We start from the raw sequence: 17,251 nt of genomic DNA on the forward strand, positions 1-17,251 counted from the left end.
ACTCCAACTCCCTGCAATGCAGGAACACATAATCAAAGCACTTCTGACAGAGAACCATCCAGCCTCTCTTCAAAAACCTCCAAAGAACAAGACTCCATCACACTCCGAGGTAGTGCATTCCACTGTCGAAGAGCCCTTACAGTCAGGAAGTTTTTCCTGATGTTTAGGTGGAGTCTCTTTTCCTTCACCTTGAACCCATTACTCCTGGTCCAAGACTCTGGAGCAGCAGAAAACAAGCATGCTCCCTCACCAACACGACATCCCTTCAAATTTCTAAACTGAGCTAACATGTCATCTCTTAACCTTCTCTTCACCAAACTAAACATACCCAGCTCCCTAGGTCTCTCCTCGTAGGGCATGGATTCCAGACCTTTTACCTGAGGCATGCTTCATGATAGACTGAGCGATCGTAATTTTAAGCTCAATATTGTTCAAATGCTGTTTCCTCTTCATCCCCCACCCCCCGATTTTGCTTTTGTTTCCATTTATCTGGCCTCTTTCTGTGGAAAACTCTTTATGGAATGTGTGTAGAATTCAGAATTTGTAGCTAGCGAACACGAGCCTTTATGATAGGCCAGGGTGTGAAAGAGCGAGAAATGCAAGAAGAATGTCCACATTCTATGGAATGCAAGGGCACAGTAAGACTTCACTACCTGGAATGTTCATAAGCAAGGCAGAGAAACAGATTCATCATTGAATCTTTTGTCCTCAGTTGTTGTGGGGTCTGTGGACATCTGGATCCTTTAACCTCTTAATATGATCACTTTTATGGTGTTCTTGTTTCATTGTTATTATGGTTTTATGTTGTTTCTGCAGATGTATCACTGGTCTGCTATTCTGCTTTAATTTACAAGTTCCAAAAGGATGTCATGAATTTGGGTCATTTCCCCTTCCCTCGTCACAACTTTGGGGAAGAGAAGAGGGGAAAGCTGGAATTCTGCTGGAGCAGTTTAGCCTTCCTTTATAAACTGGTTCTGGTGGGTTTTCCAGACTGTGTGGCTGTGGTCTGGTGGGGTCTACTTCCTTTATGAAGTTTTTTTTTTTTGTAAAACTTACCTGCAATATTTTTAGGTTTCTCTTTTTGTGACGAAAATGTTCGTGGCATTTTACAGATTGAAATCGAAAATATCACATCTGTGATTCACTCTGGAATCCACAGTACCTACAGCAAAATATTCAACAAGGAAGAGATGAAAAGCAGCAGGTAAAATGGCTGAGACAAGTCCAGTGGATAAAAACAGCAGATAAAAATGATGTGCTCTAACTCTGCAAGCCAGTTTCGGAGCAGTAGACAAACAGTAGCTAAAACATTATAGGGCCTGCTATATGAGCCGATAAAATGGAAGACTGCATATTATATGGAAATAATATTTGGGTGAACAACAGGGGTTTATCTGGCATTGGAGAGACATTAGATCAGGTGCCAGTCAAATCACTGTAGGGAGGGCTTGCCAGCAGCCCAGCAACACCATAGAAAAGGTCCTATCCTAGTAGCCTGATTGTGTTTTGGGGCGCATACAGGACAGCTCTTGGTGCCAGCTCATATGGGAATCTTCTTTTAAATAGCTCTCCCCAAGCCATTTTGTTCCTTGCTCCTTAGACCTGCATGTTTTCCTATGTGAGCAAACTATCCATGGGAAACTGGTTGTGGAGGGTTTTCCGGGCTGTGTGGCCATGGTCTTTGACAACTCATTATCCATGGCAAAGATGCTTGAAATCAAGAAAACAACACAGTGGAAAAGGGGTACCACAATTACCCAAATCTGTATTCCACTCTCCCTCCAAGAAGTCCTCAGTGGTGTACATCAGAGGTCCCCAACATGTTGCTGATGGGTGGCACAGTGCTCACTGCAGTGGCGTAGTGCCAACAGGGTGGGGGTGCATGATGCCCTGGGTGCTGCTGTCGTGGGGGCGTGGCAGGGGCATGGTGGAGGCATTCCGGGGCATGGTGGGGGCAGGTGGCACTGTGGCAGAGGTGCAGAGTGCACATGCACCTGGGCTCAGTTCCTCCTCACTCCGCCCCTGACTCATGACACCTTTTCTGGTGCCCACCAAGTGGGTGGGGCCAGGTAGAGTTTTGCCCAGCAAGGCTTCTGATTGACTGACAGCCAGCGTGGTGTAGTGGTTAAGAGCAGGTGCACTCTAATCTGGAGAACTGGGTTTGATTCCCTGCTCTGCCGCTTGGGTTGTGGAGGCTTATCTGGGGACCTAGATTAGCCTGTGCACTCCAACACATACCAGCTGGGTGGCCTTGGGCTAGTCACAGTTCTTTTGAGCTCTCTCACCCCCACCTACCTCACAGGGTGTTTGTTGTGAGGGGGGGAAGGGCAAGGAGATTGTAAGCCCATTTGAGTCTCCTTACAGGAGAGAAAGGGGGGATATAAATCCAAACTCTTCTTCTTGTTGTTCAAAACCCTCCTGGGTTGCCATAAGTCAGCTACAACTTGACAGCACTTTTCATGCACAAGTCAGTTCGGGTCCTGGCAGGGTAAAGAAATCTTAAGTAACAAAATTAAATTAACTTGGATTGCTCACCCTCTAGTCTAGCCAGGCCCTCAATAAGGTAGTCACTGCGGAGTGTGTTGCAGAGGAATGCAGCCAACATTCTGCTGCCTGCATGGTGCTGACCAGGGTGCTGAAGGCTCTGCCATAAAAGTGAAATTGTCCCAAAGATAGGCCAGCATCCAGCCATCCTGGCTTGGTCACTCTGCTTTGACTATATGGAAATCTGTCTGTGCAAACTGTGAAACACTTCTGAGTTCCTTTGCAATCCCTCAAAATGGGGTTATCTGACCATCCTGTGAGCTAGGCATGGTCTAAAACAGCCCCTTCATCTCTTCTGGGCTGAAAAGATGCACCTCATCCCCAAATTGATATGCCTGTCTGGACACACCTCTAGTGGCTATGACTGTGGATCCAAGCAGCTATACTGAACATGGGAAGCCTTTGGTGTGGTAGGAGGACACCTTAGTGAGGCTCCTGGACATATCACTGTTGCCCTATTTGTCAAAGAAGAAGAAGAGTTTGGATTTATATCCCCCCCTTTCTCTCCTGTAGGAGACTCAAAGAAGCTTACAATCTCCTTGCCCTTCCCCCCTGTCATATCACTGTGTTTACTGGGCAGATTATATTAATGGGGTAGTTTGCCAGTGCTTTCCCCAGTCATCTACACTTTATCCCCAGCAAGCTACGTACTCATTTTATCAACCTTGGAAGGATGGGAGGCATGTTCATAAGAGAGCAAGCATGGTTTAATGGTTAAGAGCAGGTGGATTCTAATCTGGAGATTCGGGTTTGATTCCCCATTCCTCCACCTGAGTGGCAGAGGCTTATCTGATGAACCAGATGTGTTTCTGCACTCCTACATTCCTGCTGGGTGACCTTAGACTAGGCACAGTTCTTTGGAGCTCTCTCAGCCCCACCTACCTCACAAGGTGTCTGTTGTGGGGAGAGGAAGGGAAAAGAGCTTGTAAGCCACCATCAGTCTCCTTACAGGAGAGAAATGTGGGGTATAAATCCAAATTCCTCCTCCTCTTCTTCTTCTGACCACTATGCACCAAGGGGCTCTTATTTTACTCATTGTCTCCATCCAAAACAAATCTACCTTCACACAACTGTATTTGCAAATATCTGGCATTCCATTTGTTCTTGGCTTTCATTTCTGTGTTACCTCCTTCTACTCTATAAGACAGGGATATGTTTTATTTTATTTTAGCATACTGCAGTTCACTAAATCACAAGATATCAGAAGATTCTATGATTGCACCAGAAGTTGCTATGGCTGTACCAGAAATTATGTAACGTCACTGTGGTAGTTGAGCGGAGGTTTTAATCCTGCTAGTGGCAGGCATGTAATGCTCCTGCCAGGGATATGAGGTTAGGGAAAGAGAGAAATGATGTCCAGTTGATAAAGCCAAGGGAAGCAGAGCCATTGAAATACAAGATTGGCAGGTCAATGCAGGACAATGTGGGAGGGAAATAGTGGATACTCAAAAAGATTGGGCAGTTAGCCAATGATAGGGGATCCTCCAGTTCATCTCAGATGACAACCTACATTCTAGGCAGTTTCCTGTTCCAGTGAGCCCCGTATATTCTGGGTCTGTGAAAGGAACTAGGGTCTTGGGTATCTGACTGTCTTTAAACAAGGGGTTGTTGTGGTGGGACTGTATCTTCTGAAATCTTTCTTAGGGAGACTCTTGGTGGTGGAAAGTACCATCAATCACAGCTGACTTATGGTGACCTCATAAGGTTTTCAAGGCAACAAACAGAGGTGGTTTCCATCTGACAGGAGCCTGGTCTGGACCTAGGAGCTCTCCAGATGTTCATGGACTACAATTCCTCTACCTTCTCTAGCCCCTGTTTTCAACTGGCCATGCTGGTATTGGATGCCAGGGATTTCAGTCCATGAACATCTGGAGAGCCGCAGGTTGCAGACCCCGGCTTGCCTGCCTCTGAGAGAGGCCATTACATTACTATGAGTATTATTCACTTATTTACAGAATTTGTGTCCCACCTTTCTGCCTTCACAAGGGCCATCAGAATGCCTCACAATTTAAAGCATGCAATGATAAAACTACATTTTAAAATGGTTAAAATCAATCCACACATTCTTATAGTCTTTTTTTGCTTTTCTGTTATTGAGAAATAAAGAAGTTACTCAAAAATATAAATTAAACCAGATAGCAAGTAATAATAATCATAGTAATAATAATAAGAAGAAGAAGCAATCCACCGAAACACATATCATTAAAACAATTAAAAACAGAGTGAAAGTATGTACACAGCAAAAAAAAAAAGCAATTAAACCATTGGTTTGGAAGAAGAAGGAATTCACTGAAGAGATGACAAATGCAACCTAAAAAGGTCTTCACCCACTGCTGGAAGTTGACAGAAAGGGACAGATGAGTCTCCCTGGGGACAGAGTTCCAGAGCTCTGGGGCCAAGACAGAAATGCTGGCCCCTCTTGGTATATTGTCAGCTGCCTAGTCTCTGTAGCTGGGCGTGGGACCCCAAAGCAAGCCTCCTCCAAAGTATTTTGACTATGAAAAGTGCACAGGTAATGTCTTAAATAAGAGAATAGACAGAGAAGGTCAAGGAAACGCCTCCTAGTAGTTTAGGCAGAAAACCAAGGACAAATTTCTTGCATTAATATACCCTGTTAAATTAAATGCTATTTTTACTCCTTTCTGCTCCTCCCATAACCATCTATAGTTGAGTTCATCCCTAATGTATCTTTGGCTTTTAAATTCTCAGCTCATCTCTTTTCCCCAGTGGACTTCCCTACTATTTCTGCACAGGCATTAAACTCCCCAATGACTGAACAGAACTGGGGCACCAAACTGAGGAAAGCTTATATCCGGAGTGAGAGGAGGGTTGGGAAAGCAGAGGCCATTTGCGTTAAAAAAAAAAACAACCTCTTGGCATAATTAAGTGGCCTTCATATTATTATTTTTTTATTATGATTATGATTTAAAAATCTGCACTGTCTCTCATTCACAGCAGGGAGCCACATTTTACTTTAATTGCCTGTGTTCGAATCAATTTAATTTCAATTATCACTTTCTTATAGGTGTTACTAAGAGGCTGGATCTGCCTTAAGCAGGCTTAATTCACATCACTCCCTGTTCTCTCTCCTAGAGATCTGGCATGTCTAGGCAAGACCCAGTTCTCCCCAGGCAGTCCAGAGAGAACTATTCCTTTATTCCTCAAATCCAGTAGCGATCTATAAGTCTTCCTCCACCCATTGGGATGGCAGATGGAGTGAAGGGGAAATAAAGAGGGCCGCCCGTCACTTGCCTGTTGCAATCATACTAGTGGTTGGAGCAAAAGGGCTTTCTCTGCAGAAAACGAGCTACCATGTTTCAACCTCAGAATGATCCTAGTTTAGGCTAAAAGGCAGTGAAGTAGCCCGAGTTTAGATTGGTGAAGAGAATAACAGGTGACATGATGGCCACATTTAGATATTTGAAGGGATGTCATGTTGGTGAGGGAGCAAGCTTGTTTTCTGCTGCTCCAGAGACTAGGACCAGGAGGTATGGATTCAAGGTGAAGGAAAGGAGATTCCACCTAAACATCAGGAAAAGCTTCTTGACAGTAACGGCTGTTCGACAGTGGAATGCACTACCTCGGAGTGTGGTGGAGTCTCCTTCTTTGGAGGTTTTTAAAGAGAGGCTGGATGGCCATCTGTCAGGAGTGCTTAGATTGTGTGTTCCTGCATTGCAGGGGGTTGGATCTGATGGCCCTTGGGGTCTCTTCTGACTCTATGATTCTAAGGAAATTTCAAAACAGAATGGCGATTTGAATCCAGAGCTTAGTCCTATTTTCTTGCCACTTACCAGCTAACAATGGAGGAAGTCTGTGAGCTAGATAATGGGTCTGCAAAGGGAACGAGAGGCTCGGGCACATGATAGGCTTATGGGAAGACACGGCTCAGTGGCAGAGCACCTGCTAGTGAATGTAGAAGGTTCCCAGGTTCAGTCCCTGGCATCTCTGTTTAAAATAACCGGATGACGTGAAAGAGCTCTGTCTGAGACCCTGGAGAGCCACTACCAGTTGGAGAAGACCATATGGACCTTGAAGGACCAGTGGTCTTTAATCTTCAGAAAGATTAAGGCAGCCTGCTGTGTTCTCATGGTGTCTACATCACAGTGGTCTCTACTGGGGATTTTTCAGTCCTTTCAGTCACTGATTCTGTGACACCCCCCTCCCTTTTTGTGCCTTTTCCATTATGGCTGGTCCTGTACCCTTGCTCCATCTTCAAATAGCTTCTGTGGAGAACACCTATTGCAGGATGATAACAAAAATAATAAAACCATTGTTGCTACAATGGGAAGGTATGTTAGGGTTTCCAACTCTGGGTTGGGACAAGATCCAAGGGGTGGATCTTGTAGAGGGCAGGGGAGAGACCTTACCTGGTTATAGTGCCATAGGATCCACTTTCTCCATTTTCAGAATAACAGAAACATTAAAAGTTCGTTCTCTCATGTGACAGGGGATCTGCCAAAGAGTCTCCTGATTTTTTTTTAATTGTAGCTTCATGGGCAGTGGTGGGATCCAAAAATTTTAGTAACAGGTTCCCATGGTGGTGGAATTCAAACAGTGGCGTAGCGCCAATGGGGCTGGGTGGGGCACGACGGGGGCATGGCTGGGCATTCTGGGGGCGGGGCATTAATAATTTCTCTGTTACTGTAAAAAACTCTTACTGTAAAAAAAAGTTCCTAATTTCCAGCTGGTATCTTTCTGTCCATCATTTAAACTCATTATAGCAAGTCCTATCGTCTACTGCCAACAGAAACAACTACTTCACCTCTAATTGACTGTCTATCAAATACTTAATACTTTCAAATACTTAATTTTGTTTCTAGAAATCAAAAGAAGGATACTTTCCTTAAACAAGGAACATTACCATATTTCTAAAACATGTTTTTAAAACCGCGCAACAGGGAGAATTATCCAGTTTTCTACCTTCGCTAACCAGCCACATAGGAAACAACAGGACTTTATGATTTTTGGACCTAATGGAAAAGCAGACCCAATTAGTAACCCCCTCTTGGCACACACAAATAATTAGTAACCCACTCTCGGGAACTGGTGAGAACCTGCTGGATCCTACCTCTGTTCATGGGGCCTCAGTTTAGGCAGGGTCACGGCATGCGGGGTGGGGGGGGGCATTTAATTTTTTCTTGTGCTAGCTGTCATGGTATCAGTCAGCCCTCCTGGGTCACTATTATGTGAGTAGAACAGGAAAATACCCTGTGAGGCAAACAGCAGAATAATCAAAAATGGATAGAAGAAATAGGGGATTTTTTCCCCCTTCCAAGGTAGCAAAGTCAGCATTGGGTGATGTCTGGAGATTTGGGGGTGAAATTTGAGCCTGTGAGGTTTGGGGAAGGGAGGGCTAATGCCACAGAGTCCAGGCTCCAAAGGAGCCATTTTCTTTTTGTTAGTGGGAACGTCAGGCCCCACCTGGAGGATGGCAACCTACCATCTTTTTAGACCATGGCACAAATCTGAATTGGGGTTAGGCATGGCTAACATGTAAACATTCCCAGTGGGAGGTATCCTGTGGTAACTTGTAAGTTGGCCCTTAGATAGTGGTGAGGGTCACAGAGGGATGGGACAGAGGTGACATAGTTTGGGCCCAATTGCCACCAAACAGTGAAGTCAGCAGAAACTCTGTTTAAGTAGGGCTGAAGAATACTGGAAGAAAACTAAAGGCCTCCAGTAAGAGGCCTTTCAAAAGAAGACCGAGAGGCTGGCTCAAGTGTTTTGGGAGGGAGTCACAGCAAGAGAAAAGGATGAGGAGGAGTTTGGATTTATACCCCACCTTTCTCTCCCGAAGGAGACTCAAGGTGGCCTACACACTCCTTTCCTTCCCTCTTTCCACAACAACCTTGTGAGGCAGGTGGGGCCGAGAGAGTTCCAAAGAATTATGACTAGCCCCAGGTCACCCAGCAGGAATGTAGGAGTGCGGAAACACATCAGGGTCACCAGAGAAGCCTTTGCCACTCAGATGGAGGAGTGGGGACTCAAACCTGGTTCTCCAGATTAGAATCCACCTGCTTTTAACTACTACTCCACGCTGGCTGGTCACCAGGCTTACCAAGGCTGTCAACTAGCAGCATGTAGCCGAGGAAGTGGAGCCCACCTGGACATCAGCCAACCTTTGCTCTCATTTGGGAGTGGTGATGGTGCCAGGGTGGGGACCAGGTCCGAGGGGGAGGCTGGGTTCCCAGTCCCTGTTCCTCACAGGTGGCCTTGGCCTGCTTCTTCTACTGCATCCCAGGCAGGCCTGTGGCATCCCCGATCCCCTCCAAATCTCCCCACCCAACGCTGATTAGATCGCTGTCGCTGGGGACCCCGGAGGTTAATTGCCAGGTTCTTTGTGTTCCGCCCGGCGAGGAGCCTCCGCCTGGTTTGTGGCCGGATTATTCTCAGGCTTTGAGCGCAGCCGTGTCTTGTCTCGGTCAGCAAAAGAGAAGTGCTTAACAAGTATTAAGAGACACAAATAATTCTCCCTTTCTCCCCGGCCTTTTCTTTTCACTCTTTCTCTTTCCTTGTAAATCCTGCTTAGCACAGCTGAATAGGCCAATGGCTTCACACCGCACCTTTATTCAGGGCCAAAGTGGCTGCGGATTACCCCCTCTCCCCCCCCTCCCGCTCATGTTTTCTTGCTCAGCATTTGTTCTCGGAAGAAGGGAGTAAGGACAGCTTAAAGAGGGGGGGGGCGCAGGAGGGTGGGGTTCCCCATTTAAGGGGATCTTGGGCTATTCAGGGCAACTTGTCCAGAGCTGGGCATCTTTTGTTTGGCTGCCATTCTTCAAATGATTTCTTCACTCCAGTAAAAGCACTTTAATTCCTTTTTAGATACCGAGAATCCGTCCACCTCCTGTTTTGCCCCCCAATACACCCCCTGCCACTACACACACCCCTCACTTGCTTTCTCAGCCCCTTTATTGAGAGTCTTCCTCCAAACCACCAACAAAGCCACCGCAAGAAAGAAAGAAAGAAAGAAAGAAAGAAAGAAAGAAAGAAAGAAAGAAAGAAAGAAAGAAAGAAAGAAAGAAAGAGAAGCAAGCTGGGGGATGAAGGGTCTGAGTGCATAAGACAGCACAATAAAGGGAGAGAAAGAGAATAAGGTCACACAGATTGTACCATGCAGGACCAAGTAATGTTCAGATCGCTAGGAATGAAATAACCTTCTGAATTACACAGAACTCTTCTTCAGGTGTGGGTGCTTTTAAAAGCATGTAGTAATAAATGCTGTTACATTATTAAATGATCAAAAGGAAATTGAGTCTTTGTGGTCCTAAGGTTGCTTTAACCAATAATAATGAGAATAATTTTTAAGCTTGGAGTGGATGAGCTGTGAATATCATTGAATGTGGCTAAGAAAGGAGAAGAGAGACCATTTTAATGAAATCAACTGAATCGTTTTAAAAGGATTTGTGTGCTAAACAAAGTAACCAGAAAAGGGATTTTTTTTAAAAAAGGACAACCCTTTAATAATTTCTGTAAACAGCAGTACAATTTAGCTTTAAATAAGCTCAGAAACTTTACAATAATTTTACAGTGTTTGGATAACACTCATGCTTCACTGTGTTATTTATATTGTAGTTATTGTGATCAGACCATTTGAATTTCCCTTGTTTTGCAAAATTACTGCCTCGCAGCCGACTCTGACTTTCAGCTGAATCCTTACTGAAAACAATAGAATGCATTTTTTTTTAAAAAAAAGTCAATCATGCAATTTGTCAATGCAGAGTTCTCATTTGAATTATACATGTTGGAAAAGCAACCCTGATTTAATCCACACTTTGGTAGGAAATAGCTTGAAACAAAGGAATATGTGGATTTTAGCAGAGAATGCGTTGAGTGGAAGTGGTTGAAGGGATTTGTGTGTGTGTGTGTGTGTGTGTGTGTGTGTGTGTGTGTGTGTGTGTGAGAGAGAGAGAGAGAGAGAGAGAGAGGGAGAGAGGGAGAGAGAGAGAGAGAGAGTGAGTGAGTGACAGAGGGAAAGAGAAGGGGGGAAGAGAAATGGGGGCGGGGGGGGGAGAGAGAGCGCACAGGAAAGTATATTTGACAACCTGTTCTTACAATTACCCCTGGGCACTGTAGGTATTAGGTGCACAGGGACATCTAATGTAATGGCAGACACTAAAACAGAAAGTGCGAAAGCTTCCAACAATTAATTGACCACTCTAGGATGCTCAAAAGACCATTGAGAGAAGGACATTGGGGAGGAGGAGGATCACTGGCATATGCGAGTAATTTTACTCATCTTTGAAATAATGTTAGCTTTCATCTTTTTAAGCATATTAACTAGGCAAATTTCTAGTTCGGGTCACTGTAGAGGTTTATTTATTTACTGCATTTTTACATCCGACTTTCCTCCCCAATAGGGCCTAAAAGCAATTACAAAAAAAGTATACGATTTAAGTGAATAAAAAAAAAATACAAGTCAAAAAAAGTACACGAGACATTCCGGGCTAGTCTAGAATCTATTGGGTTGGGCCATTAAGGCTCTGGCTTGCATCCTTGGCTATCAACAGGGTTTAAGTACCTGCAACAGGACAGAGAAACATTCAGCCTGGGTGAATGTGAGGAAGGGGCCTGGGTCTCCTAGATCCTAGTCTCAGGGATACTGGGATACAGCAAAAAGCACAGGTGAAGACCCCTGGTAAAGAGTAGGGACCCCTGGTAAAGAGCACTCTTGCCTTCCTGCCCAACCCCCCACCATCCAACAAGTTTTTTGACATTCTAGATGGGTTCCAGGGCTGCATACTGTTGTTTAGCTGTGCTGTGGGCTTGGTATGCCTGGCAGGTCTCAGCTCCACCAGACCTCCACTCAGAGGTGGGATCCAACCAGTTCTCACCACTTCTCTAGAAGTGGTTACTAATTTTTCTGAGTGCCGAGAAGGGGTTACTAAAGCAACTTCCCTGCCCAATAGGGACTGGAGATGCATGTGTGCGGCAGCGCCACTGTTTGAATCCCACCACCATCGGAACCTGTTATTAAATTTTTTGGATCCCACCACTGCCTCCACTCCAGTCTTTCTTGTTTCCCCTTATGCAAAACACCTGAGCATACTTATTGGTATCAGAATCTGTCACATCTCAGACTTAGCTTTCTGACACACATAAATAGCGTTGGAGATCTCCCACTTGGAGATCTCCTACAATTACCATTGTTCTCCAGATGACCAAGATCAGTTCTCTTGGAGAAAATGCCTGCTTCGGAGGGTGGACTGTACAGCACAGGAGCGTCCAATTCTGGTGCTTCAGATGTTCATGGACTACCATTCCCATCAGCCCCCATGCCAGCAGGGGCTGATGGGAATGGTAGTCCATGAACATCTGAAGCCCCACCCCTGGGATAGAATTATACTAGGTCCTTTCTCTTGCCAAATCCTGCCCTCCTTAGGCTCCACCCCCAAAATCTTCAGATATTTCCCAACCCAAAGCTTTTCTGAGGGTGGGGGTGGAAGTTGTTAGTTAGGATGGCCGTAAAGGAGCTATGTAGGGGACTAAAGCTCTTCCACCAACCGCTGGCAATCTCATTTACCCACCCCTCAAACATCCAAGATGGTTATAGGCCAGTGATGGTGAACCTTCTCGAGATCGAGTGCCCAAATTGCAACCCAAAACCCACTTATTTATCGCAAAGTGCCATCATGGCAATTTAACCTAATACTGAAGTTTTAGTTTAAAAAAAATGGTCGGCTCCAAGGCATGCGTTACTCGGGAGTAAGTGGTAGTCAGTGGCTTTGCTTTGAAGCAACCGTGCAGCTCTTCCAATGGGTGAATCATGACCCTAGGAGGGTTTACTCAGAAGCAATCCCCATTGCCAGCAACTGGGGGTTTAACAGCACTTAACAGGGTTACCTACACTGCTTCCCCAAAACTAGGTCTTAGGTTTAATGCTAATAATTGAGCCCAGCGGCCCAGGCCAGCCTAGATGTGTGTGTGTGTGGGGGGGGGGACTCTTTGCACGTGCCCACAGAGAGGGCTCTGAGTGCCACCTCTGGCACCCGTGCCATAGGTTCGCCACCACTGTTATAGGCCCTGCAGGCACACTTCCAAGCATAGTTTTGGAGCAGAAAGGAATTGTGGGACTATGGCTGCCAGCTGCTTGTAACACCCAGGCCCCTTCCGCACATGCAGAATAATCCACTTTTAATCCACTTCCAATGCACTTTGCAGCTGGGTTTTACTGTGCAGAATAGTAAAATCTGCTTGTCGCAAACAATTGTGAAAGTGGATTGAAAGTGCATTATTCTGCATGTACGGAAGGGGCCATATTCTGCATGTACGGAAGGGGCCATACAGATTTGGATCCCTGCTCTGCCATGAAAGCTCAGTGGGGCAAGTCACACAAACTCTTTCTCAGCCTGTCCTCCCTCACAGAGTTGTCAGTGTGAGGGTAAACTGGAGCAGGAGAGCTGCTTTGTATCCCAACTGGAAGTAATGGTGCTGGTTCAAATGGTTCTGCCTTCTGTTTTGTACTTTGCCTCGGGTTCCAACAGAGGGAGACAGGCTGGTTGATTTTAGAATACATTTGTTCCTCCTACCCACCCAGCCGGCTTGCTGGAATTTGCTTGGTTTAGAGGGGTGTTTTCTTGCAACATTTATTCCCCTCCACCACCACTTAGAACACACCAGAGTCCTTAAAGGGGAGGCTGGGTAATTCAAGGATATTACTATTAAAGAAGGTACCATAAGAAAGCAACAGCTATTGCATAAAAATAATTGTTCTTAGTCAACATGCACTTTTATGATGACAATTCATGTTCACTAAAGCACACACCGACATTTGGGCTTCATCAAAGGGTCACAGAAGTTTCTGTCAGCTGTTACAACGCACCTACAACAGCATCACTGCTTTTCCATTCATTTGAGTGCACTTGGAAACATAACAGAGCGAGCGAGGAAAGGCTTCTTGCAATCCCACTGTGAACCCAGGCCCTGCAGGACTGGATCTTTATTCTCCTGTTAATCTCTCTCTCTCTCTCTTTCTCTCTCTCTCTCTCTCTCTCTCTCTCTGTGAAAAGACCTCTGGCTTCCCTTCCCCTCATTAATCAATTATACAGCACTTTAAAAGTTCCACATACATAATAAATAGCAATAACCCAGTCATACCTGCAGTGCTTCTCAGCTTAGTATGCACCACTTGAGAAAGTGAAGCCGAGAAAGGGAAATGAGTGGAGAAAACAGAGGGAATGTAGAAGAAGGTTTGGATGTATATCCCCCCTTTCTCTCCTGTAGGAGACTCAAAGGGGCTGACACTCTCCTTTCCCTTCCCCCCTCACAACAAACACCCTGTGAGGTAGGTGGGGCTGAGAGAGCTCCGAAGAACTGTGACTAGCCCAAGGTCACCCAGCTGGCATGTGTTGGAGTGCACAGGCTAATCTGAATTCCTCAGATAAGCCTCCTCAGCTCAAGTGGCAGAGCAGGGAATCAAACCCAGTTCCTTCAGATTAGAGTACACTTGCTCTTAACGACTACACCTCAGCTGCTCCTGTTTTTCCTTCAGTCCCAGCTTTTTAAGGGACTTGATGGTTCATATGGCATTGGGTTAGGGTGTCCAGGTCATGATTGGCAACTGGTCATAACTTCGGAGAAGGGGAATGTGGGGGGCCAAACCATCCTGTGCACTGCGATGTCCCTCTGAGAAAAACCAGAAGTGATGTCACGTTGCCCTAGGGACACTACGCAGCAGGACAAACCCTCTGTAAAATTAAAAAATGGAAAAAACCCCACTGCAAAGCAAACAGCTGTGGGGCTATGTAGACCACAACTGGCTGGTAAAGGGAATCAGAAGGAAAAGGATACATTAAAAGTTCTCTCTCAAATGATTCTAGAGGTGGACAGTGGTCTTTTATGTTTCCAGAACATCCATGAGTTACTAACGCAATGAAATGGAGGTGATATTTCATTTATTTACGTCTCCCATTGAAGAAAGTCCCGAAGTAGCCAATAAAAAAATAATGTATACCAATGAGTAAAACTGGGTCCCATATAGAAAGGGGCCATAGGGTACTTGTTTCCTGTGCTGCAGCCAGAATACCCATGAATGGAGAGACTAGACCAGTGGTGGCGAACCTTTGGCACTCCAGATGTTATGGACTACAATTCCCATCAGCCCCTGCCAGCATGGCCAATTGACCATGCTGTCAAGGGCTGATGGGAATTGTAGTCCATAACATCTGGAATGCCAAAGGTTCGCCACCACGGGACTAGACCCACAGAAAGGTCCTAGCTGCCTAAGATGCAGAATGGTAAGGTTCTGAGAGGGTCTAAAAGGTGAGTATTAGCCCGATAGTCATATGGAATGGACTTCCTGCTTTGTATTGTTGAAGGCTTTCATGGCTGGAATCACTGGGGGGTTGTGGGGTTTCTGGGCTGTATGGCCGTGTTCCAGTAGCATTTTCTCCTGACGCTCCTGACGCTCCACCTGTGCCTGGAATCTTCAGAGGCATCTCCCTGCTTTGTTTCCCCCTCTTTCTGGTTACTGACGAAGTTGGCCAAATGTACCCAATCCCGCTCTAGTCACACGTAAAAAAGGAGTTTGTGCATGGACTGAGGTTATGCCAGAATGTAGCAACATGTGCATTAAATGTGCATCTGAATGTGGATCCCAACGAAAACGATGCAGTGCAGAGAGATGACATCCGCACTCAATGCCCATTTTGACAGGCATCAGATTCCTCATTGCTGTTCCTGCTTCAGTAAGTAAATATACAGAAAGTATACTTCTGCGTGGGGATGCAGGCTTATGCACAGTTTTAAGTGATATTGACTGAGTCTTACTGCTCCTTTTTCTTAAAATCAAAATGGTGATTTTTTTTAAAAAGAATGCTTTTATTTAAATGTAATTGAATCAATAGGATTGCCTGGGCAGTTCTTTAAGATTTGGTGATGGTGCCTGCAAAGGCGTAGCTCAGTGTTTCCCAACCTTTTCGACATCACAGTACCCTTGACCTCACACTTCATATCTCACGGTACCCCTGTCATCCCCCCCACCTTCCCCTCCCAGGGTGAAGGGAAGCAGTGTGTGTGTGTGTGTGGGGGGGGAATTGGCTGCTGACCTTGCGGGAGGCCCTGCCTCCTGGGCCAGCTCCATGTCCTTGCTAGCACTGGCGGGAGACACCACAAAAGTGAGGGGGGCTGGTAGCATTGCCGTGGTACCCCTAGGACATGCTCACGGCACCCCAGGGTACCATGGAACCCTGGTTGGGAATCGCTAGCATAGCTCGAAGGGGGCAGGGGGGGCGGAGGGGTGACGCATCAGACGCGCACCCCTGTGGGGGTGTGGCAAGGGCGTTCTGGGGCAGGACGGGGGAGTGTCGGGGCGGGACGGGGGCAGAGGATGCACAGGTGCACCGGGCACTTCCTCCCCCCTTGCTACACCTCTGGGTGCCTGTGGAGAGGGGAATTCAGAGAATCTAGAATCTATGGTGTACTATTGCAGTCCGCCCTATAAAGCTGCTGTTTCCTCCAGCAGAGATCAGTTGGAACTTCAGGATAACTCCAGGTCTCCACTCCTTTCCAAGGAGGTTGGCAACTTTAAGAGAAACTGAGGCCCAGCACAAATGGATTTTTTGGGGCCAGATACTGATCCCAGCAGAACATTGGCGGTCTATTTGTAGCCCTGTCTCAGGAGCTTTTTGGCAAGCGCGCTCCTGATCAATTTGTCATGATTTACTGCCCCCACAAATTAAAACAGCAATAGTTTCCAATCCTGCTTGATTTTCAATATCATAGATAGGTATGGGGACTCCCTTCTTTTGCCAGACTTCAGCCATCCCTTATAATTAAGTCTAGCCTGAATCTCTTCCCGTCTTCTGGAGGGCTGTTTGAGATCTTTAATGAGCCTGGAGCCTTTAATGACTCCATAAAATATTCAATAAATACTGCTTACTTTGGATGATTTCCTTCAGAACTCTGTCTCACCTTTCTTTCTTCTCATCAGCAACTGCGTCTTGCTGTCAGCCACCATCTCTAGATGCCGTATCTTACTTTTCAGGAAGATCTGCTATGTCAGGATCAGATGTTGAGGAATTGCAGTGGGGGAAGAATGTTTGACTACAAATAAAAGCCTGTGTGGTTAAGGCCCATCCCTGGCCTCCCCCCAATCTGGCAGTGTTTGCTCAGCAAACAGCGCTAATTCGACGACTTCCCTCCCTTGGATTCAGTCAGTGACAGCAAACTTTGCTTCCTTCATCCCCAAAGCCCATGCTCCCAGGCCTGTCACTCATGGCAGATGATTCCTCATGCCCACATACACTCTTATGAAAAGGCTGGCCTGGGTAGAAGTAGACAGGAACAGAGACAGGGTTGGCTCAAAGGGCACTTTTGCACATGCAGAATGATGCACTTTTAATCCACTTTTGATGAACTTTGCAGCTGGATTTTACTGTGCGAAATAGCAAAATCCACTTGCAAACAGTTGTGAAAGTGCATTGAAAGTGAATTATTCTGCATGTGCGAAAGTGCTCACATTTACATACTCGCATGCAATCCTTTATTATAGTACTTCTGCATAACACTAGGAACTGTCACAGATCTATAGAGGATTATAGAAAGCCTGTTTCAGGTTTGGTCTGAAAAGATGGAAGGTACTTCTGCAGAGCTGACCTGGAACCAAAGGTACCTTTCCATAATGCATAATGAATAAAGAGTCCCACATTAGAGTAGAATGGTTGCTGAATAAAGAATGGCATTTCAGAAGAATGTAGCTTTGAGAAGTGTG

The sequence above is a fragment of the Sphaerodactylus townsendi genome, linkage group LG13 (genome assembly GCF_021028975.2).
Source record: "Sphaerodactylus townsendi isolate TG3544 linkage group LG13, MPM_Stown_v2.3, whole genome shotgun sequence".
NCBI lineage: Eukaryota > Metazoa > Chordata > Lepidosauria > Squamata > Sphaerodactylidae > Sphaerodactylus > Sphaerodactylus townsendi.